At 41.3% G+C, this 24,228-nt stretch overlaps 1 long non-coding RNA gene across 1 annotated transcript; it reads right to left on the bottom strand.

Annotated features, from left to right (window-relative positions):
- Window positions 1-862: 862 nt before the first annotated feature.
- On the bottom strand, window positions 863-20,098 carry LOC119489230. Its single transcript, XR_005207132.1, has 7 exons — window positions 19,773-20,098; window positions 17,781-17,888; window positions 17,198-17,641; window positions 13,893-13,939; window positions 6,482-6,572; window positions 6,123-6,246; window positions 863-1,323 (listed from the first exon to the last, which is right to left on the bottom strand). It is a non-coding gene; the product is annotated as an uncharacterized LOC119489230 (long non-coding RNA).
- Between the last annotated feature and the right edge of the window lie 4,130 nt (window positions 20,099-24,228).

The raw sequence follows: 24,228 nt of genomic DNA, 5'->3' as shown, positions 1-24,228 counted from the left end.
ACATGGCGTGTAGAACTATTTCAGCCTTCTTTCAGCTGCGTCCCCGTCTCCGGCGGTGTGAAACGGACTTGAGAGCAAGTAAAAAAATAAATATAAAAATATAAATCAAAGCGGTAAACACCCACAGCATACAGCCAGCTGTCCTTCCTGGTTCTGTCAGTTTAAACTGTGTTGTTTTTAGTCTGATTATGACTGTAACTTTTTTGTATTCGTGAAATATTATCATATGATCGGTTCACGGAGCTCTGATTGGTCAGTACAGTCGGCAGTGCTTTCATACGAGTTGACCTCTTTTCTGGAGCATAACCTGCTTCGGAGCAGGTCAGCTCATCATCAGTTACCATGGTGATCCATCCCAGTAAGAAGTGAACCACCGTCGTAAGACTGAAAACCCTGAACGGTTAACCCTGAAGTTACCTCGCTAACCACAAATCCTGCTTCGTAGTACAGGCCTCTGGTCTTTTTCTCAGACAGGAAGTGAGAGAACGAGCGAGACCCGTTGCTCATGTGAGTCCATCCCAGAGCAAAACACACAGCATTGTAGCTCCAGCGAGAGACGTCACTTACGCGACTTTTGGGTGTGTCGTCTTTCTAATGACATATTTTCAGTCTGATACTTCAACAGTTTTACAACAAACAGATTTTCTTGCCTTTCAAAATGATGTTTTAAATTATCAAACATTGTATGTGTGATTCATGGCGCAATTCAAATGGGATCAAAAAACTATTTGTCTCTCGCCGTTGACTACATTCATATTTTTACTAAAATAAGGTCCCATGGTGGTCCACCGGAAGGGATGGGACTTCGCCGCTCTATACCTCTTCCTCCAAATATCAATTTAGATATCAATGAAAGATCCAGGGGAGTGTCATTTTGTTTAATTTATAATTAAACACAGTAATTTGTAATTTCACTACAGTCAATCCACAGTCTGTAAAATAAAGAGCACAGCTTACTTGCAAAATCCTCCTCAAGGTAAGATGACATGTGTTCTTCACTGTAACCGATTTCAAATGGTGCTAGAAACAAAAGCATACTCTGAACACCAAAAGTAATCAGTCAACCTTGGAGAGAGGACAAAGAGCTTGAGCTGTCAGAACGTCACTGTAGAGTAGTGCTTCAGGGGGTGATACCTTTATCCCTCTGGCGACACTTCACAGCTGCCTGTTGCTGGCCAGTGAAATCCACTTCCCACCCCAAGAACACTGATTTCAAATGGTGCTAGATAGATGACAATATTCTAAGCCACCATCTGAAGCCAGCTTCCAAGGGGGGCTCATCTGCCAAAAAGCATCCTTCTGTGGCGTAAAACAACCTCGAATCTAAAAAAGAATGGAAATTGGCATTAATGAGATTAGAAAACAGTGGAAAACAATTAGTAAAATGAGTTGTTAGCTTAACACAAGAAAGAAGTCATTCTCCATTATAATGGAGAATATACGACCAGAACTCCCTTTAGGGGATTTCAGACACATTTCAGTTAGATTCATTGAAACAGAACGATATCTGAGAGAACAAAAGAGTGATTCAGATGCTGCAGACACACATTGCTTGATATCTGCATGTACTGTAATTAAAATAGAGCCTAAAAGAAAGATAGTGTAGATGGGAATCAGGTACTGATATGGTAGTAGCCAGAGAGAAGGCCCACACTTAGGAGTTGCGATACATAAAAATGTTTAGTTTGGAATATTTTCATTATATTTTCAAGGGGGAAAAGTGTGTTATGGAAGACAAATTGCTCTTACCGTACATAACATCTTAGCATCTAGCCTGTGACAAGAGACTTTGGCCAATCACAGGTCATTTCAATTCAGTTCAATTCAATTTATTTTTGTATAGTGTCAAATCACAACAGAAGTTATCTCAAGACGCTTTATATATAGAGCAGGTCTATGACCGTACACCATAGTTTAGAGACCCAACAAGATCCACCAAGCACGCTGTGGCCAGGAAAAACTCCCCGATTACTGGGAAGAAACCTGGAGCAGAACCGGGCTCTGGGTGGGAGGCCATCTGCCGAGACCGGATGGGGGGATAGATAGATAGATAGATCGAGAGAGAGTGAGAGAGAGAGAGAGAGAGAGAATAGTAGCGTAGCAGCTGTAATAGCTAATACAAGTAGGACTAATAACACAAAACCAATAGTGGTGGATGGAAAGAGTGATAATACAACTATCGGAATTGATGTAATTTGGTCGTCCCCAGACGGGCTTTCAAGAGGAGCTTCCAGCTGTCTCAGTCCACCATACATCTGGCTAGCTCGCCAGCACTGTCCAGCATCTCTCCTCAGTACGTCCATGTGTGTTGGTGTGGGACGTCCCTGTGATCGATGCCCGTGCGTTGGTTCCCACAGCATCAGCATGCTTGCTGGGAGTTCTTGATGTCTTTGGCAGTGACCGAGAAGTGTTATTCTCCAGGCTGCCACATTGTCACTAAGTGTTGATAATCCCTCGTTAGCATCTCTCATTTCAGAGAGAAAACGTTCCTATTGGCTGTTCATTCAACGAGGTAGCTGTCAATCACTCGTGAACTCGGGTCCAACTAGGCAGCGCTGATCAAATATGAATCTATATTCTGTTATACTTCTGTTACTGTAAAATGAGAAAGTGTGCCCCGGCTGGTGGGTGGTAGGGATGCACCGATACAGACTCAAATAGCTGGATCGGGGCCGATCTATGCAATTCAGCTCTATGTTTATATGATATATACATTATATACTGGAATTATATTTGCTGTTTAAGTTTTGACCAATTTGTTGCTACATTAAAAAAGTTTATATTTGAATTATAATTCCTGTTAATTTTACCAAGTTACTGGTGTATGTTTTATTATTAAAATAATAAATAATTCAATAAATGTATATCTATGTATTTATTGGTCATATTTTGGTTTACAAAGTTAGGAAAGCAATGTTTAAGTCCAGCCTGATGTTGCCGTACACATAACAGAATGATCCCAGTCACTTCCACACAGTGAGGCCTACAGCTTATTAATTAAACACTGGTATCGGGTCGGTACTCGGTATCAGCTGATACCTAAAGCCCAGGTATCGCTATCGGTATCGAGACTGAAAAAGTCGGATCGGTTCATCCCTAGCGGGCGGTGCTTGGTATTTCCTCAACTGATCTCAACATGGCGGCCGAGTCACACTCATTTTACAGCTAAACAGTGACCGTATGTACAAGATGTTTCTGAAAACATCTGAGGAGAGAAATAGGCATTACACTAACAGAATATTGATTCATATTTGATCAGCGCTGCCTAGTTTGAGCATCATTTGGAGTTTGTGAGTGATTGACAGCTGATGAGAGACGGCGAAGCTCCAGCTGATACCATTAGGAGCACCTGAGGACACAGAGGAACATGATTTTTTTTTTCAGATTACCTGTTTTATGCACTACTGTCAGGATATAGTGACCGTTTTATAAAAATGACTTTTTTAAAATCCTATTTGCTCCAATTCTTCCTACTGCTGCTTTCACCAAACACTCACAATAATGACACAAATACACATCGCATTTAATCACAATAGACTCGTTCCTTCTTTCAGTTGGGAAAGTTGACTTAAAGCAGCAGTGGGTAGAAATGGAGCAAATATGATAAAAAAAATAGATTTTTATAAAACAGTCACTATATCCTGACAGTAGTGCATGAGACAGGTAATCTGAAAAAAATCATGTGCCAGTGTCCTCTTTTGCCCAGTGATGCCGAAACCTTGTTGCCTACTGAAGCTTTAAAGGGATAGTTCAGGTGTTATGAAGTTGGGTTGAGGTACTTATCCATAGTCCATAGTGTATTACCTACAGTAGATGACGGTCGGCACAAACTCAGTTTGGAGAAGCTAACAGGAGTTATCGCATGGAAGCAAAGCGATCTACTGCTGTGGACAGGGTCAGCAGCAAAGCCTATTTTATCAACCTAAAAGAATCAGTAAGGGTTTATTATTTTCCCTGGTTACCTTGCCGTGAGATAGCCATTTCCGATGGGGAACTTAAACCATGGTATACATCTATGCTCTCGCCAAAAGCCTCCAGACTACATTGAAAAAAAAAAAAAAAAATTCTCGCTGAACACGGGGGTTGCTGGTCTACAGTACCGTTGCCTCAATCGGTTTGTTATGGTGTGACTTTGCTGAATTTGAACTAACCAGTCACACAATAACACAAACAAACTAACCAATCGAGGCAGTGGTAGACCAGCAAGTCTCGTGTTCTCCGAAGTAAAATGACAGTTTTTTCCCCAATGGAGCCTGGTGGCTTTGGGGAGAGCATAGAGAACGGCTCAATTTCTCAGATGGAAACATAGGCTGTATTTGAAAACGCATTCTATAAAAGCAGTACGTACTGATTTGGCCAATATGTAGCTTGAAATGTAGTATGCAGTATGCAAAAAAAAAGCAAAATCTACAGTAAGAAATGTAAAGTAAAAAAAATTCAAAGTTCAATAAGCTGCATTTTTCAATAATATTGCAATGGTGGTATGAGTTTCTTTTTTTTGTCCAGAATTTTAAGAGCTGGTTTAAAGGTTAAAGCCTGGTCTAGCATACTGCAAAATGAATACATTTAACAGTTTCATACTGTATACTACTAAGGAACGCAATACGCATTATGAACTGTATACTGCATACATCAGTATGTTAGTATGTAGTAGGCGGTTTCAAATACAGCCACAGACTGTGTCTGACAGCAAGGTTAACTGACAAAAGTAAATATAGTAGTGATGTGACGAAATATCGTGCCACGAGTACTACGTACATACGTGCTCCGGGTCTAAAGCTGCAGCCTCTTCCTGCTGCTGTTCAAGGCCTCTGGAAGGACGCTGAGTACGCGTCATATCTTCAGGGTACAACACATGCGCAGTAAAATCTGGTCTGCCCTCGCCAAAATTGAACCAATCGCAACGCTTCAGTCTCACTGCGCATGTGTCATACCCCGAGAGCCATGTCCGCCCATGTCCCAGCCTCCTTTCATAGGTCCACACACATCAACACACACAGCGCAGTCAGTGAACAGCTGATCAGAGAGGCCGCGGTGGAGACGAGCTGAAAACTATGCCCGTTGCTGTAAGTGCAATAAAACTTTGCAAGTGTAAAGCCAAGATATTACATTATTATTATATTAGTATTATTATACGTTATTACACCTGTTCAACAAGCATAAACACGATGAAGCGGTTAAACATGAAGGAAAGCGACGTTTCAATCTGCTCTGTCTGCTGTCTCTCATCCACCGCTGCTGTTTACACAAGCAGAGCACGTTAGCTCGGCGGCTAACAGCTAACTGTTAACACGTGTTAGTTATTTAGTTGAGTTGTGAATGACTTTAGTTCCTCTAGTAAGCCGTGTTTCAGTGTATGTGTCCGGGGAGTTTATTGTGAAGGGAGGAACGGAAGACGTGAAGCGGTGATGCGCTGCAGACTACGGAGGCTCCGTGGTATTCATTTATTATCTTCATAAAGTATCGGAGCAGCGTAACCCTCGGCTACACAAGACTGAAACTAAAGCTGGCAGTAGGCTGTGTAGTCTCACTGTTTAGGTTAGTTTGTCATGTATCTCACTGGTAGACAAACTAGCCCCCCCTCCACCCCCACCAGCCCTAACATCACCTGCAGCAGTGAGTGACATCAGCAGAGGACAGGAGGAAGGAATATTTAGCCTCCTTCATGACCAGCTAGTATGATAAACTGAGCCCGCTACAACCTAAAAATTGCAAGTTGTGTTGAAGAAATTAGTGGCGTTAAAACAAATTTGTGTCAACTTGACAGCCTAAACTAAACTAAACTAAATGTTGCTGCTGCCCCCGTCCACAGCAGTACATTGCTTTGCTCCCGTGCCGGTACTCCTATCTGCTTCTCTAAACTGGGGGCGTGCCGACCGTCATCTACTCTGGGTACAACCCCACTTCAAAACACCCAAACCACCCCTTTAAATAAGATGTGTGAGGGGACACTGAAGAGATAACAGCTGTTAGATACACTGCTGTGTTAAGTCTTGGTTCATCTGGAGGCCTTGCCATTTGCAAGTAGTTAATTATTTTTTTAAACAATGCCTCAGTGGTCTCCATTACACTGATGAATTAGTAATAAGGCATAGTAAGCTTTAAATTGTGTCTTTCTCTACCTTGTTTTTCACAGGACCAAGAGTAGGTTCCAGGGAATCCTGACAGCATCTTGGGAGACTGTCAATCAGAGACCTCAAGTGTGATGCACTCTGGGATGGATTCGGCTCATGCTCGTGCCCTGCCCTGGTTTGGGACAGAAAGCAGAGGAGGGAAGTAGATGAAGTGAGAAAGAGAGAGAGTGATGAAATGGAAAACCACTGAGAAAGCACTCCCCCTCCACCTCCCCTCCTCTCTCTCTGTCCATTTGTCTCTAACACGCCCACATGACTGATCTGATACTTGATCCAAGCTTCACGGATGTGTGAAGGGCCAAACAAGAACAGACGCACAAAACACTGCCACTGTCTTTCAGACTCACCTGCAGCTCTGCACACACAGATCTCCATGAGTCCTCTTCTCTCTGTTTCTCGGTGGAACAGTGGGGATGACGGTGCGTCACTCTCCGGCCACTACAAGGGAAAAAGCAAGGAAGTGGCAGTCAATCGCTGGCAATGAGAGCCATGACGCAGACACGCAGCTACTAAACACTGAGAGGGTGGGGCAAGGACAGGTAGTGGCCAGTTCACTGACTTGTTGCCAAGTGTTCTCAATAAAGTACAAAACTACCCAACCGTTTCTAATATCTGGTTTTACCCTCCTGCTGTTTTTACTCTTTGCATGCAGGTGAAAGGACCAATAACAATTCATTGTCTTGCTCCAAACCCCCCTTGTCTCTCCAGAACACACACCCACACACAGTCTGCCTTCATTTCTTCATGTTTACAATGACAACTCGCACAAATAGCACTTTTCTCGAAACTGACAAAAGCAAAATCAGAGAAGCCTGGCCCCAGCCTCAAAACATCAGATGCAATTTACTTTGATTTTCACAATAAGAGGAAGGACAAAATCCCCACGGCCCTTACAAGTCCTTATCAGGCTTCAGATAGACCGAGCCAAGCCTTTTTTTGTTTTTTGTCAGGGCCTTTTGTATGTAAAGCTATGTGTGTGTGTGTGTGTGTGTGTGTGTGTGTGTGTTTACACTGTAGCCACAGTGATGGCTCTGATCAGAGGGCCTGTCTGTCCGTAGGTGTCTGGTTCCTTCGCCTGGCTAGCTCAACCCAACCCTGTCAGTTTTCTTTTTCGGGGTTGTTTGTGGCTTGTGTGCCACTGGACCTGTTGTGTAACGCTTATAAAAGATTTAAAGGGACAGGAGGCCTTCAGAGAGCGGTCACCGACACAATCAGGATGGAACTGTGAAGCATCCTGGGGAAGCCCATGGGGGTGAAAGTCTTCACAGTGGTCCATATTTACAGAGTAATAGGATTATAATAGCAACAGTAAATCACTGAGTGAGTAAACCGCAGTGAAACATACATGATAAGCAATTTGTTAGCTTACAGTCGTACTTGTTAACACGTACAAAATATGATCAAGTTAATATACAGCTCATTGTTAAAAAGATATACATATCTGGAGCTGGAATAGTGTACTTCTATCTCTGACTGTCAGGGTTAGGCTTTGTGTTGATGTGAAACCTACACAGACTAACTAACCGTAATGTTAACTTATTCATAAGGAATGACCCCCCCCATAGTGATGGGGTGAGTACCAGCTTCAGCGCTGATGCTAAGAATCATCATTTTCTTTACGGTCATCTTTATAAAGAAAAAATAAACAGGCAGCGATAGTATACAGTATGTTATACCATCAGCACATTTAGAGGAGAGAGAGTGAGAGAGAGAGAAAGACGCTGACTGGAGAGGCTGGAGCTGCAATGCAGACCACGGGCAGCCACACGCTCTTGCATCATCTCAGGAATGTGGTATCTTTTGGACGTTGGACTACGAGCCAGGAGAACGAGAAACCCTCTCTTGTCTAGGGATTTAAATCCTTCCTCCTCACCGGTATCAGAGTGTCAGGCTATGCAGAAGATGCTGAGCAGCTCTCTTTTACTGACAGTTCAGAGTGAACAGGAAGGCCTGGGTAACACTTTACTTTACAGGCCCCTTAGTTTCCATCATTTCCTAGAAAGGAGCTGATGGGTCATTGTAAATTTGTAGGAAGGTTCCTGGGAGGGACTATGTCATTTGGTAGATGGAGGTTGCGTCCGAAATTCCATACTATCTATCTATTTCTAGCTCTATATCTATCTCTAGCTCTATATCTGATGTAGCAACTAATCCAAAATCAATTTATTTATCTATATCTATCTCTAGCTCTATATCTGATATAGCAACTAATACAAAATCAATCTATTTATCTATCTCTAACTCTATATATCGAGCTCTATATCTATCTCTAGCTCTATATCTGACGTAGCAACTAATCCAAAATCAATCAATCCATCTCTCTATATCTCTGACATTTCTATATCTATCTATCTCTCTCTCTCTATATATGTCTATCTCTATATATCTATATCCATATATATCAATATCTATCCATTAATATCAATATCTATCTGCCTGTCTATATCTATATATCTCTTGCTCACTCGCACTGGACACTACGGCAAAATAAATATCCCACAATGAGGGAATGATATGAGCGCCTGCCTAATACAGGGTCAATGTTGGCTGCGGCAGGTCAAAATGTCAGGTCACATATTTTTCTTAATATAAGGAAAAACTATTTAAAAAAAAAAAAGCAATTCTTAAATTAAACATAGTCAGGAATTAAGGTTACATGATATATTCCATATTTGTAATGTCTGCTAACACTGACTCAGTGTTTTCAATTCTAAAGCATTCTACATAGATATCAGAGGTGAGGAAGAATTTCAGACACTGCCCACAATGCGATGCGGTAGTGACGACAACATTCATAACGGACAAAAGACGGACAGCGACTAAAGCGGTAGCTCTGCTGTAACGTCAATAACTCTTCAATCTAAGTGCAAGTATGAGATTTCACTTTGCTAGGCGTAATATGTTTTTAAAATTAGGATTGCAGATGCCGGTAAAGCTGATTGTTGGCACGGGTTGCCATGGTTACGCCTCTCCAACCGGCAAGAAGGCTCTCAGGAAGTGATGTGGTAATTACAGTTCAGTGCATCCGAAAAGATACATACTACTGTTAATTCACACACAGTAGTAGTACACAGTAGTGCATAGCATGCGATTTCACACGCAGACCGTGTACATTTCCAATTAATTAACTCTGATTAATTGCTGGTGCAGCCTAGACATTGTCACTGCACAGCAGGCTACTGGTTACATGCAAGAATATGAAATGTGTCAACAGGCAAGAATATGGAGAATAAAATGTTGTCATCAAATAAACATATTTACTCTGGTTTAAATGGACTGTTTGTAATTTTCAGAAATGCTTGTTAGCAGCAACACCTGTGGCCGTTAAGTCAACGAAAGTCAGCACCGGGCTCGCTCTACATAGACATGAAGGAGCATCGCTCAACACAGTGAGGAGACACACGTCAGCTAAAACCACAATATCACTCTATATTTCAGCTGCTTGGCAGTAATGTTAGCTGACCAGACGAAAGTCTGAGCGCGCATGGGAAACCGACCCGGTAGATTTATACATGTAAAAAGTTACAAACAGTCCCTTTAAATGGATCTCTGTCAGTATTTCCAGTCATTCATATTTTAGCAGTTCTTTCAAGGAAATTTGTCTGGAAATTAACACCTGCTTAAAGGGATGGTTCAGTGTATTTTGAAGTGGGGTTGTATGAGGTACTTATCCATAGTCTACCTACAGTAGATGACGGTCGGCACGCCCCCAGCTTGGAGAAGCAGATGGGAGTCACAGAAGCAAAGCAATGTACTGCTGTGGACGGGGCCGGCAGCAAAAAGTATTTTAGACACCTAAATGAAAGGCCCAGCTAAAAAAAAAAAAATCAATATTAGTGTGCGCTGTGTTTAGAATATTTTCACCCCTTTACCTTGCCTTAGACAGCCCTTTCCGACAGTGAACTTAAGCCATTGTATCTATACTCTCGCCAAAGCCACCAGACTCCATTGAAAAAAACTGTAATTTTACCTCGCAGAACACGAGAGTGGGCTGGGTTACCGCTGCTTCAATTGGTTAGTTTGTTTGTGCTATTTTGTTTGGTGAATGCAAACTTCAAATGAAATTGTAGAACTAACCAAAGTCACACAATAACACAAACAAACTAACCAATCAAGGCAACAGTAGACCAGCAACTTCTGTGTTCCGCAAGGTAAATTTACAGTTTTTTTTCTCAATGGAGTCTGGTTGCTTTGGCGAGAGCATAGATAACCGCTTCAGTTCCCTGTCAGAAACATCATCTGTATAGCTGTCTGGAGGCAAGGTAAACCAGCAAAAATATTGTAAATATAGTGTACACCTAAACTGATATTGATTTTTTTAGGTGGCTAAAATACATTCTGCTGCCGGCCCCGTCCACAGCAGTACATTGCTTTGGTTCCGTGCGGGTTCCTGTCTTCTTTTCTAAGCTGGGCGCATGCTGACTGTCATCTACTGTAGGTGATACACTGACTATGGATAAGTACCTCATACAACCCCACTGAGAAACACCTGAACTATCCCTTTTAAGGTGCAGAGTGTAGGATTGGCGACATCTAGTAGTGAGGTTGGCGATTGTAACCAACTGAAACCTCCCCCGTGTGTCAAGCGTGTAGGAGAACTACGATGGCCGGCGCAAAAACGTGTAAACACAAATGGCCCTCTTTAGAGCCAGTGTTTGGTTTGTCCGTTCTGAGCTACTGTAGAAACTCGGCGGCTGGCTCCATATGTAGATATAACGGCTCATTCTAAGGTAACTAAAACACAACATTTCTTATTTTCAGGTACAATGAAAAAAAAAAACATACTTATTAATATTATATTCCATTTCTGCCAATAGATCTCCTTCAATGCTACAGACTGATTAATGTCTATTTCCCTGTCGTTAATACACATTTAATGGCTCTTTTCAGGAAACTATCAAAGAAATTATTAGGAAATTACGGCACCAACTAGACAATGTGTTATCACGGCGATAGAAATGTCAGCATAGGCTAGACAATAGATGTATGATAATGACTTCACAAAAAAACACAGGCAGTGATCTGATACATCACCTACCAGCTTTCTACATTTACAAAGGAAACAAATGTTTTACCATTAACAATATATGAACAGGTCAACCCATATAAACATACACGGTACTTGTGTATCCATGGAAAAGTGTATCTGCAACTGCAAAGCCTTTGTATAAGAGAACAGTGCTTTTTAACCAATCAGATGTTGAACTCCAGCTGTCTGCTTGCAATAAGCCAATAGAGCACTGCTGTGCAGCTTGTGGAGCTCCTCCCACCCAATGAGAATCCAGCTTTGGCACGATGGCCTGTGATGCAGCAGCTTTAGGAAGTCCAGTGCATGTCAACTGGAGAGAAGCCAAAGCAGAGTCACCAAGAGAGCAAGGTAAACAAGTTCTCTCTCTTTCTCGGTCTCGGTTTCTCTCTCCTTCTCTCCTTCTCTCCTTCTCTTTCTCTCTCTCTGATCCGTGACATTTAGCCCCTTCTGCTGCTCCCTTTCTCCGAGAGAGACAGATGAACAGATAAGAGAGAGAAAGGGAGAGATATGAGCTGTGTACTTGGTTGAAGAGAGGTCCAGCCCCAAAAAAAAATGACTGCGTCACCATCTCTGTCTCTCCTAACTACGCAGAAACAAATGTGTCTTGGGAAGGGTTTTGCCGAATCCCGGTGGCCCTGGAGGGTGAAAACAAATCACATGACAAAAGTGCCACTAGCCACAGACACCAAGCTGATCTGCTGTCTGACAGCAACATACGGCTGGATCCCAACCAGCCTTCATACATGCCTGCCTCTCCATGCTCATTCTTAACTTCAACTCCATCAAGAGTTAACCACAACAAGTAGGCCAGCAATTCCAACACAGACACGTATATGTACACATCTAGTGACATCAAAATTGACTGAATTCAACGAACTTATCCTGTCGTTTCTGAAGGCTGCTGTAATGTCCACCTGGCTGCGTCTGCACACACTCCCATATAATGGTGTATTCAATGTCTGATACTGTTTCATAATAGGTCAGACGGCACCATGCATGGTTGTATTCACCTATTTTCACCAATGTATTCATCCGTATTCCTTAAGGTGATGGCGGCAAAAAAAAAACGATGTTCGAATGCCTTGATAATTCTCAGCAAAACATTCCTGACCGAGCTTCGCTGTGATATTAAGAACCCTCCAGAATATTCTTTTGTTAACCCTTTTGTCGCACCTCTGCCCACCCAAACCACACACACACACACACACACCTTACCATGCTATCACAACAAGACCTAGAGAAACTGTGTCACATCTTCAGCATCCATGTTGAAACTCCCCGATACCAGCTCGCAGGACCTACACAGTGCACACAGACGCGCACACACACACACACACACACACACACACACACACACACACACACACACACACACACACACAGACGGGTAGAGCAGATCAAAACTACCAAGGAGGAAGAGGAAGAGGAGGAGAAAGCCGAGGTTGTCCGAAACCATTGTGACGACTTCAGGTGGAAAACTCGATGACTCTGGGCTTCTGTTATCACAGCTTCAGTTTCTCTTGACATGAAAAAGTGACGTAGCAACTAATCCAAAATCTCTCGCTCTCTCTCTTTCACTCTCTGACTTGCTCTCCCTCCCTCCCTGTATCTCCCTCTCTCTCCCTTTCTGCTCGCCTCTCAAACACACGCACTCTTTATTTTCATCTTGTTGCAACAGCAGAACTGCTATTAAGACTGCTACTTCTAGCTAACACACATTCAGAGCAAGAACCCACACGAATGTACGTGCGCATGCGTGCACGCACGCGCACGCATCACGCTATTCCTCACCCCCAGTGTGACGCAGCACTTAATTCTCTGTGCTTTTATATCACTGTTGTGGCTACACAACGCAACTTCTTGATCAGGCTGAGCCAAAACCACACTAGCTTAGCTGCCACACAAGGCAAGTGAGCATGAGCAGACTGCAGTTAAAGGGACCCTACCACCATGGCTCCCTGTCCCCCACTCTGTGACGCTGCTGTGTCCCCATTTCCCCCCATGTCCCCTTATAATTGGGTCTCACTCTCCGCTGCCCTCCTCTCTGGCGCACTCCTCTCTGCTCTCGGCTAGAGACGCACTGGCTGCTCTGTCTGTGAGGGTGAGCTGACTGAGCCTCCTCGATCACCTGACAACCCACTGTTTTTAAAGGCACATCACCAGCTTGTGTATCAGTTGCATAAGCACTCCGATGGTCTTTTGGCTTTTTTTAAATAGGGGAAGGAGGGATACCACTCATCTCTGAATCTGCACCGAAGGGAATATTTGTGTTGTAATGTGATACTATTGTAATACCCATATGTTGGTAACTACAGTGATTTCTGATGTAAAATACACGTCGTTCCTTATTCAATGACGCTTCTTTTTACCTCCAGAGTGGAGCAAACGTTGAAAAATAGTACACAGTGTGAGGTGATTGACTGTCACAACCCCACTGACACTTTACCATGAACAGGCCTACCACACTTGTACTTCCTTTTTTCAGTTCTTGGTGCTTCCTACCACAATAAAGGAAACGGTTTTATCCGCTGCTTCTATTCAAAATAAAACTAATCCTGAATCTTGTAAAATGACTGTGTATTGTATTGAATGAAAACCAGAAATGTAGCTGTTCCTTTAAATGGACTGCGTTCCTGTCTTATTTATAGTCTGTTTTGGTTCAGTCAAACATTAGCAGAGTGTATTTTAAGAACTTGAGTCGTTGCAGTTTTATCTGATTGTTCACATACCTTGATCAGATGATTCTTCGTTTGGAGTGGAAATCAGACGGATGGAGCTGTGGGGAGATAAAAGGAGGAAAACACTTTTTAGAGTGTAAAATAATGCCCTAAAAATCAACAATTTGACTTTATTTTACTTTTAACATTGATAGGAGTCAAGGCAAATACAGCCTTGGGAATGCTACAGTAGCCAGCCAACCAATGCCACATGAACAACAATGGGACCAAATTATACTAGTATTCTATTATATACAACAGTGATTCTCAAAGTGGGGTCCAGGGACAAAATAATTTGCTATAAATGATAAAATTGTGCTCTATTTACAGATGGGGACAATATGCACCAATAAAACTCCCACCCACGTTAGCTTTGGGCCAATAGAAACTCTGATATGACTGTAAAAAATCACGTTAATCTGCCATGAATCAGTCTCTTCACTCTGGGCACAACCAACCGTTCCTGCTAGTGCTTAGCTTATTAGCCAGCTAGCTAGCTGGCGAGCATGGAGAAAAATTAGAGATAGTCCATATCGTCAAGGGGCGCTAAAACCAAACTAGCTAAATTGAGAGAATATGACGAGGGTTATATCAAGCGACAGCAATGGGAGACTAAAATGCGTCATGTGTCTTCAGGTACTAGTGAACGAAGCCATGAAGCCGGCCAAGCTACAGAGACATCTGATTACAATGCAGCCGGAATATCAGGGCAAAACAAAGTGGTATTAACATGATTCAAATTGAAATGGGTTTCTGTTTATCACTATATTTATAACTGGTAGTAAGCATTATGCTTATTCGGTGTTACAATGAGGAGGGGATCTTTCTGGGGAATGCAAGTCCAATGAAAAATAATGTTTATATCTATCATGGTAGTAATTAGCCAAATTTGTGATAGTGTAGCTACAAAAAATTGCCAATTTTTGTGATAGTGCAAATAAGAGGACCCAGCTTAGTTAGGTCTCTTTTTATGAGCTTTTCTGTTCTCAACAAGGCTGCTATTAGATCTGTCCACATTTGTGAAGCATAAAGTCCCCTTTAGCTGAAATAAAAGCTTTGTTTCAGTTAACAAAAAGCTAAACTAATTGTGTCAACTGACCACCAATAATTCATTTGTTTTACAAACTTGGAAAAATACTTCCACTGGGCACAATGTGCATTCCTAACATCACAACTGTGTGCTAGAACTCTAGTACTACGTTGCAGTGCAGACTCACTGACCACCTAAACTTTGTAGTTTACACAAGGCATAAACCATCCCTCTATTTTAATGTCTCGTCTTTTCCATTATCCTCCAGTTACAGGTCAAGAGTTCCATGTGGCTGTAAACATTTTCTTCCCTAAAGCACTTGTAGCTCGGGCTGTCCTAATTCCCCACTGGAGCCAGAGGATATGGAGCCTACAGCTTCACCTTACAGGACTGAGAAAGGAGAGCATCGCCAAACAAATCAGCTTTCACTCTCGGGCTATATGGGATCTGAGGGATCAGGGCATGTTTGCTCTGAGCAGGCTGGTAGATGCTGAGGGTATTGATCTGAGGATTGAGGTCTATCTTCTCTTCTAGGGTGAAGATTTATGTATGCAAGATAATAAAACTGAGGAATATGAATGTAAGTTGAGCACTTGGTTTGGTGCCACATTTCCTGCTAAGAAGATACTGTAGATATTTTTACTACTGCTGTCAAAGTTAATGCGATAACATCGTGTTAACGCAAAATCGTTTTAATGCCACTTGTGATTTTTAGTTACTGTTTTAGAGCTAGTGAAGGTCCAGAAATCATGTGAAACTAGAGAAACCTAAGGAATCTAATGGTACCAACCATGTCATACTAGTGTGTCGCGAAGGAGGTTAAATAACGCTCCAAACTATCGCTAAATTTTGCCGAGGAAAAACTGGCCTCAAGATATGTGAATGAAAATGGGGTCTATGGGTACCCACGAGTCTCCCACTGTTGGGCTTGAGTTTGCCATGTTTGAGCATATTGTTTTATGCTAAATGCAGTACCTGTGAGGGTTTCTGGACAATATCTGTCATTGTTTTGTGTTGCTAATTGATTTCCAATAATAAATATAAACATACATTTGCATAAAGCAAGCACTCCCTTGTTGATAAGAGTATTAAATACTTGACAAATCTCCCTTTAAGGTATATATATATATATATATTTTTTTTAAGATCATTTTTTGGGCATTTTCAAGCCTTCATTGATAGGACAGCGGACAGTTTAGAGAGCGTGAGAGGGAGAGGAGGTGACATGCGGAAATGGCTGCCGCGCTAAGGACTCAGCATTGATATAAGGATGCCTGCTCTACCAACTGAGCTATCGGGCGCCCCCTTTAAAATACATTTTGGACAGATAAAAAAAGTGTGATTCATTTTTAATTTAATCATGGACAATCATGCAATTAATTGCAATGAAATAATTTAATCAATTGACAGCCCTAATTTTTACATTATTTTATTGTATTTAAGTTGCAAAAGTGTTTGTATTTTATTAATCATGTATCTTATTGTATTTAAGTTCTATAATTTTACTGTTATTCTATTAATCTAGTTTTTATTTTACATTGTTTTATTACAATTACTGTTATTATAGCTTTTAATACTATTCTATCACATTGTTATCATCTTGCGTGCATTGGCCTCATATTGTCAAATGGCTGAATAGTTTTTGTCTTTTCTGTTGTTTTCACGTCCACACTTGATCTGCCTTATTTACGGCTTGTCAGTCATCTGTGGAGCACTTTGAACTGCACTAACCTGATATGAAAGGTGCTATACAAATAAAGTTTGATTGATTGATAAAATAGTTGCATTTCTAAAACGCATTACTTTTCACTCTATATCAAATAACTGATGAATTTAGTGTCTCTTATATTGAATGCTGTCATGTGCCCGTGGCAGTTCGATGTTGATAACTTGGGAATGATTGCTTTTCCCAACATCCTGCAGCCTCTAACGAGAACAGGAGGTTTCACTGTGACAGCGGTTTGTGTTTATGCTGACAGAGACACGCTACGGCTTTAAAGATGCATTCAAGTGCCGGCCCTTCCTGTCTGCTATTTATGCTCCTCATCCAGTGGGCAGTGTGTTAATTTTAGCCATGTCATCTATCAGCCATGCCTGTTCCACTTCCTAAACCTTAATCTCTCCCTTGGAAAGGTGCCCAGTCAGCTCCATTGATATTGCTTTTGGCTGTATTGGGAACAATGGACTCCTAAATGCGCACACACACACACACATTTAGGCAAAAAAAAAAAATGTTCTTACAGTGTTTTATTCAAAGTAAACAGTGTAATCTTTTTTCTGTTATTACCTGGTTACCACTGAAGAATGCAGACAGGCTCTCTCTGAGGATGTCAGCACGTGTTCCAGCATCATTCCCTGTATGATGAACAAGAAGAGCCTTGTCCTCGGCAGGTCATGAGGAAATCCCAGACATTATTTCGAGACATGTCAAACATACAACACAGTGAATTCAAATGTTTCCCCTTAGCTCAGCGGTTTCTGGCATCACAGTGTTAGACAAAGTCAGAGAAAAATTACCTTTGTACAGATATAATGTGACACTTTGATGCTGTGCAATTGTAGGCTTTTATAATTTTGTGCAACTGGCCAACTGTTATTCAGCTATGACAATAATTAATATAAACAGTGCAGCGTTGTGCCATTCATCCTTGATGCTGCTGGCTGTGTTTGCTGTGAAGTGTACTGGCTCTTACCTTTCACATGAAGTTCAAAAGTAATACCTGCTTTCCCTCTGTGGAAAGAGAAATAGCAATATTTATCTGGAAGGCAAGCAATTTCTAAGCTTACCTTTGTTGTGATGTTCTATTCTCCAACATATTTATTTCCTTAGAGCCCAGTCTATCACACCATGAAACAACATTTTCTCTTACTGTGCCTCTGAAGCAGTCAGCAAATCAATCGGTGAGCCGACTGCAGTCGGTTTGGGGTTCTGACGTCAGGAGATGTCGGGCCATTTTTTTTCCAAAGCACTAGTCCTCCTGTCAACAAAGATACAAAGCACAAAATGGATGAAAACATTAATACCCTTGCTCTCATGTAAATGTGCAAAATGCTGTTTTACCCTCACTCTGTAGTGTTGCATGAATACTTCAAATATCTGACTCATTCCAAGAACTGATAACTTCATGCTCTGTAAAAGCCTGCACAAATACGCCACCCTGTGTTAAAGTGAGGGTATTGCTTCTGGAGGGTTTGTTTACATCAGGAATAAAAAGTGCGTATGACATAGAAACCTCTGGATGGTTGGAGCTGAGTCAAGGCACTGGCACAGCAGGCACACGCACTTTAGGTTCACAAACAACACAAATATATCCCGAAATAATCAATAATACGTTATTTAAATAAAAAAAAAAAAAATCATTGAAGAAAATCTATTTCTGCAAATGAACAATGAAAAAAACAAACTTATATAATGTCAACTTTATGCCTATATGCAACAAAATGCTGTTGAATGAAGTAGTAACTCATTTTACATTTCTTGACATATGGTATAAATGAATTACAGTATGCTCAGCTGGAAATGGTGCTAACTACGCACAACATGACACACTGACAGGTGACACAATTCAAAGTCAGTGGACTATAATTTAAATTTTGTGAAAAAGTAGCAACAATATAGATTTTGTTTTTCCAAAACATTAGTTTAAAGTAATTCCCCGTCCTCTTTAACTTTAAATTAAACTCCTGCTACTTAGAATTCCGACATTAGGGATATAATAAGTTGAATCAATTGTATTCAAGTGTAAACTACTACTAGCAAACAAAAAATAATATAGACATAGACAATAACAACATCTACCATCACAAAATGAAATCATTACGCAGTACCGCATGGATGCAAAGAGCACTCACTCCGGAGGTAAATTGAAGTGCGCAACATCCTCCTGCAGCAGCAAGCATCCAGCACACACCTCTCCATCCTACAATCCCACCCTGCTCCTCTTCATCCCACCCTGCTCCCCTCCATCTCTCCATCCCACCATCCCACCCTGCTCCTCTCCACCCCACCCTGCTCCTCTCCATCTCTCCATCCCACCATCCCACCCTGCTCCTCTCCATCCCAACCTGCTCCTCTCCATCCCACCCTCCATCCCACCCTGCTCCTCTCCATCCCACCCTGCTCCTCTCCATCCCACCCTCCATCCCACCCTGCTCCTCTCCATCCCACCCTGCTCCTCTCCATCCCACCCTACTCCTCTCCATCCCACCATCCATCCCACCCTGCTCCTCTCCATCCCACCATCCCACCCTGCTCCTCTCCATCCCACCCTGCTCCTCTCCATCTCTCCATCCCACCATGCTCCTCTCCATCCCACCCTGCTCCTCTCCATCTCTCCATCCCACCCTGTTCCTCTCCATCTCTCCATCCCACCCTGCTCCTCTCCATCCCACCATCCCACCCTGCTCCTCCCCATCCCACCCTGCTCCTCTCCATCTCTCCACCCTACCATGCTCCTCTCCATCCCACACTGTTCCTTTCCATCTCTCCATCCCACCCTGCTCCACTGCCCTCTCACTGGCTCCGAACACAATGAGGCACAAATACCCCCCCCCCCTTACCCACGATATGTTTTATATGGAAACAGCTGAGAGCAAATACCTTGCGTATTTCCGGGAAACGTTGGAAACAACGCTGGAAAGTGCGCACTACAATAATCAAATCACGGTGAAGCGAGAATGATCACTGACCTTTAATAAAAAACAATAAACAGTTTTAAAACAAATGATAATTAAACAACCATATGACTAAAACAGCCTAGCGGCCGCCATATAGGCACTGTATCATCAATGCCCATGTAATTGATGGGATAAGATTGACTGGACCAGTAGCCAAATGTAAATAAACAGTCTCGATGACTTACCGACAGCGCCTCTTCCGCAACACTTCCGCTCTCTTTACTACGCATTACTAGTCCGTCACCGCTGCCATTACCTCCCATCAACCTCCCAGTTAGGATCAAACCCAGAGTGGTCCCTCGCATTCATGAAAACTCCTGTTCATCGACATTTTCACAGCAACACAAACAAACCACGCCCACCCAACACACCCCCGTTTTCTGATTGGACGTCGCGCAGAATGGCGTCAACAGGATCACGTGCTTTTGACGCAGGTTTACAAACAGGCGCAGAGAGAGAGAACAGAGCGTTCTCTTCTCCATCCACGGTACAGAGCAGGGAGCGCAGGCGGAACAAGAGCACACACTGCTCCAAACTTCCGCTTTAGCTTCAATTCCCTTTCTTTCCTCTTTTAGGGAACGCGAGCGCAACGGCATGGATAACATGTTGTAGAATTAAGGACATTATTTGAGGGATTAAGGAAAACACATTCAGACAATATAAATATTGAATTGATAATTATTTCAAGCCTATACGTGTTTTTATTACTTTATTTGCATAATATAAGATACAATGGGACCTCAGCTCAAAGTTATTGATCTTGCCTATAATAGCTCACTATTTTGCTAGATTATTTTCACCTTTCAGTCGACTGGAAGATCAACAAAGAAGACTGTAGCAGTTGATTTTGTGGTCTTACACTGTTCTCATCATCCCATGAATTTAATGTCATAAAGAATGTGGTGATGGAGGCATGTTGTCTTTCTTAAGAGGCCACTGTGTTAAACAGCTGCTCTTCTGTTTTATTGTTCATTTTTGCATACAATACATATGTTGCAGATGTTGTATTTTAAAGTGTTGTGATTTTGTACGGCGGCTACCTTGGCCAGGTCTCTTTTGTAAAATAGATGTTTGATCTCAATGGGACTTCCTGGTAGCCCAAATAAATAAATCAACAGAAAAGACGTACATGAAAGCTGCCTTGGCTTCTAGCTAAATAAGCAACAATCAAACTTAAGGTTTGGGAAAAAAACAAATCCGTAGTTATTATTTATTTAACACTCAAAATCTCAGCTAATCAGCTTCATCATGAGAGTTGTTTGATCAAATTTGATTTAGAGTGCTGCCTGGCAACATTAGCAAACAACTTCACAACAGTTATCACATTTTTATTAAAATTTGCTAAACTGTAATTGGTGCACGGAAACACCTGACATCCCCTTTTCCAGCTGAAACCTGCCCACTACAAAGCAGCAATAAAAGCAAAGAGAAAAACACAGAGTCGGGGAACATTGTCAGAGCAGAAGGATGCAAGTTTTCTTCCAGGACAACTTTGTACTTTTGTACTTTGGCTTGATTCATGCGTCCTTCACAAAGACAATCTGCCCGATTCCAGCCTTGCTGAAGCACTCCCAGATCATCACTGATCCTCCACCGAATTTCACAGTATTTGCGAGACACTGAGGCTTGTAGGCCTCTCCAGGTCTCCGTCTAACCATTAGACGACCAGGTGTTGAGCAAAGCTGAAAATTGGACTCATCAGAGAAGATGACCTTTCTTCAGTCCTCTATGGTCCAATCGTTATGGTCTTTTGCAAACCTCAGCCTGGCTCTTCTTTACTTCTTTCTGCTCTGACAATGTTCCCCAACTCGGAGGAGTGTTTTTTCCATCAGGACAATACTCCATGCCACACAGTCAGGTCAGTGAAGGTGTGGATGAAGGACCACCAGATCAGGACCCTGTCATGGCCAGCCCAATCTCCAGACCTGATTCCCATTGAAAACCTCTGGAATGTGATCAAGAGGAAGATGGATGGTCACAAGCCCTCAAACAAAGCTGAGCTGCTTGAATTTTTGCCCCAGGAGTGGCATAAAGTCACCCAACAGCAATGTGAAAGACTGGTGGAGAGCATGCCAAGACGCATGAAAGCTGTGATTGTAAATCAAGGTTATTCCACCAAATATTGATTTCTGAACTCTTCCTAAATTAAAACATTAGTATTGTGTTGTTTAAAAATTAATATGAACTTGTTTTCTTTGCATTATTCCAGATCTGAAAACATTGCATCTATTTTGTTATTTTGACCAGTTGTCATTTTCTGCAAATAAATGCTCTAAATGACAATATTTTTATTTGAAATTTGGGAGAAATGTTGTTAGTAGTTTATAGAATATAACAAAAAATTTAATTTTACTCAAACACATACCAACAAATAGTAAAACCAGAGAAACTGATAATTTTGAAGTGGTCCCTTATTTTTTTCCAGAGCTGTATATACTGGGATTTAAATTCCTGTTTAAGTTTTGACCAATTTGTTGTTGCATTAAAAAGGTTTATATTTGAATTGTAATTCCTGTTATGTAAGTTGTCTGTGTGCAATATATTATTTTAATAATAAATAACAATTCACTAAATTGATGTTATCTATGTATTTATTTGTTACATTTTGTTTTACAAAGTTAAGAAAGCAATGTTTAAGTCAAGTCTGATGTTGCCTTACACATAAAAGAATGATCCCAGTCACTTCCACACAGTGAGACATACAGCTTATTAATTAAGTATCAGATTGGTACTCGGTATAACCCCATACCCAAAGCCCAGGTATCGCTATTGGTATCAAGACTGAAAAAGTTGGATTGGTGCATCCCTACGGAAATCTCTAACCAAAGCTGTTCTAACTTTGGCAGAAAATTGTGTATTCGTGAAGGACCCCATCACCGATAGAAAGAAGCTGATGGAGAACAGAGGCCTTTAAAAGAATCCTATGTAATTTGAGTTTACCACAGCAGTTAAAAGCAGGAGTATACACCAAGCTACAGGATTACACACATTATGTGGGAAACAATGTGTACTGAATATCTGTAACTGGAAATATGTCCTCTAAGGCTTAGAGGACATATTTCCAGGCTGAGGGTACATAATAGCTTAGAGTCTAAGCTATTATGTACCCTCAGTTTTGGGCTGATAAAATAGCTTAATAAAGTAACTTTGGAAGTATGTAAAAGTTATTTCGATACTTTTATTTACCCACCATTGGCTTCATTACCTCAAGTGCCATTTTTTCAAATTTATTGGCATTTTTCTAACTTAATTATGGCCATTTGTGTCTTAATACACTTTACAGTTACTAATGTATGGTGTACATATTATTTAGTACTTTTACTGCTTCATTTTGAACATATAGATGATCATAATAGTATTTTAGTTTTTTTAAGTTTTAAGGTTATTAAATTGTTGCTGTGGCAGTTCTGTTTCCCTGCAGATCAATTAAGTTTAGTTTATCTTATCTTTATCTGTCCTTATCTTACTTACATTCAGTTTCATCATGTACATTCAATTTCATCACGGCTATTTTCATGATCAATCAGCTCCTTTGGATCCAGAGCCAAGGCCCCGTTATTCAGTAAGGAACATATCTACCAACACATTTGTTTCATTTCACTTTGACTTTGCTCTTTTTAGTTTGCCCCTAAGGCCACAGCAGGGGGCATCCTAACCCAACAATCACACTCAAACTTCACTTCCCTCTGCATGATTCACTCTATCTAAAGTTTATATTATTTCAATGTGGGCTCACTTGCAGAATATTGTGGATTTACCTGTGTGTACATTTTAAAAGAACATCTCAGTTTAAGTATTTAGAGGCTAATGGCACACCTTTTTATAAGCCTGATAAATTAGATTTATTTATTTTATTTATAGTACAGTTTCTAGTGTTATTTTGCCATCTGTCTGCACTACTACACTACTAAGTCAGCTCTAGTAAATTATCATTAGTATGCAATCAACTGCGTGGTCTACAGTTTACTACAGCTGTGATGTGCCTTCTGTGGACAGTTGCATCACTGGAAAAAAAGAAAAAAAGAAAGAGACAATGCCTTCCAGATTGTTTCCCTCAGCAGATGTTGGGAACAGACAACGACAGCACATAGCAATGTGCAGGAAACAGACGGGATATCAATTTAAGTTTCCATTGTTGTTTGCGATTTAGGTGTCTATGGAAACAAAATATTTAATTTAAGTTTTTAAATTTTCATAATTTGTTCAATAGTATATTTTTTTCTTTTATAATGTAGCACAGTCCCTTCATTTTAACAGTGATTTTAGTAATTTTAGAAATTCCAGAAAGATACTACATAGCAAAAGACTCCTCAGAAAATTCTATGATACCCTAGGCTAGGAGATTTAAAAAATATACATAACGTATAGCCTCATACCACACATACATGACATGAACCTGCAGTTTACTAACAATAAACTCATTTTGTAGTGACTTTTTATCAGGGCTAAAAGCTAGCATCAATTAAAAACTCACTGGCCTTTGACACAGCTGTCAGATGGGACAGTTACAAGTAGGATGTATCTGGTCACTCCCTCATGCGTGCACATTAGTCAGTGGGGCCCCATATTTGTCTTACAGAGGGTCCCTCCCTTAATGTGGATCCCAGCTTTGAAACTGCATAATACATTTCCCATGATGCA

Source organism: Sebastes umbrosus, chromosome 6 (genome assembly GCF_015220745.1).
Source record: "Sebastes umbrosus isolate fSebUmb1 chromosome 6, fSebUmb1.pri, whole genome shotgun sequence".
In the NCBI taxonomy this organism is placed as follows: domain Eukaryota; kingdom Metazoa; phylum Chordata; class Actinopteri; order Perciformes; family Sebastidae; genus Sebastes; species Sebastes umbrosus.
The sequence above is the reverse complement of the archived record's forward strand: the minus strand, read 5'-3'. Positions and strand labels throughout refer to the sequence as shown.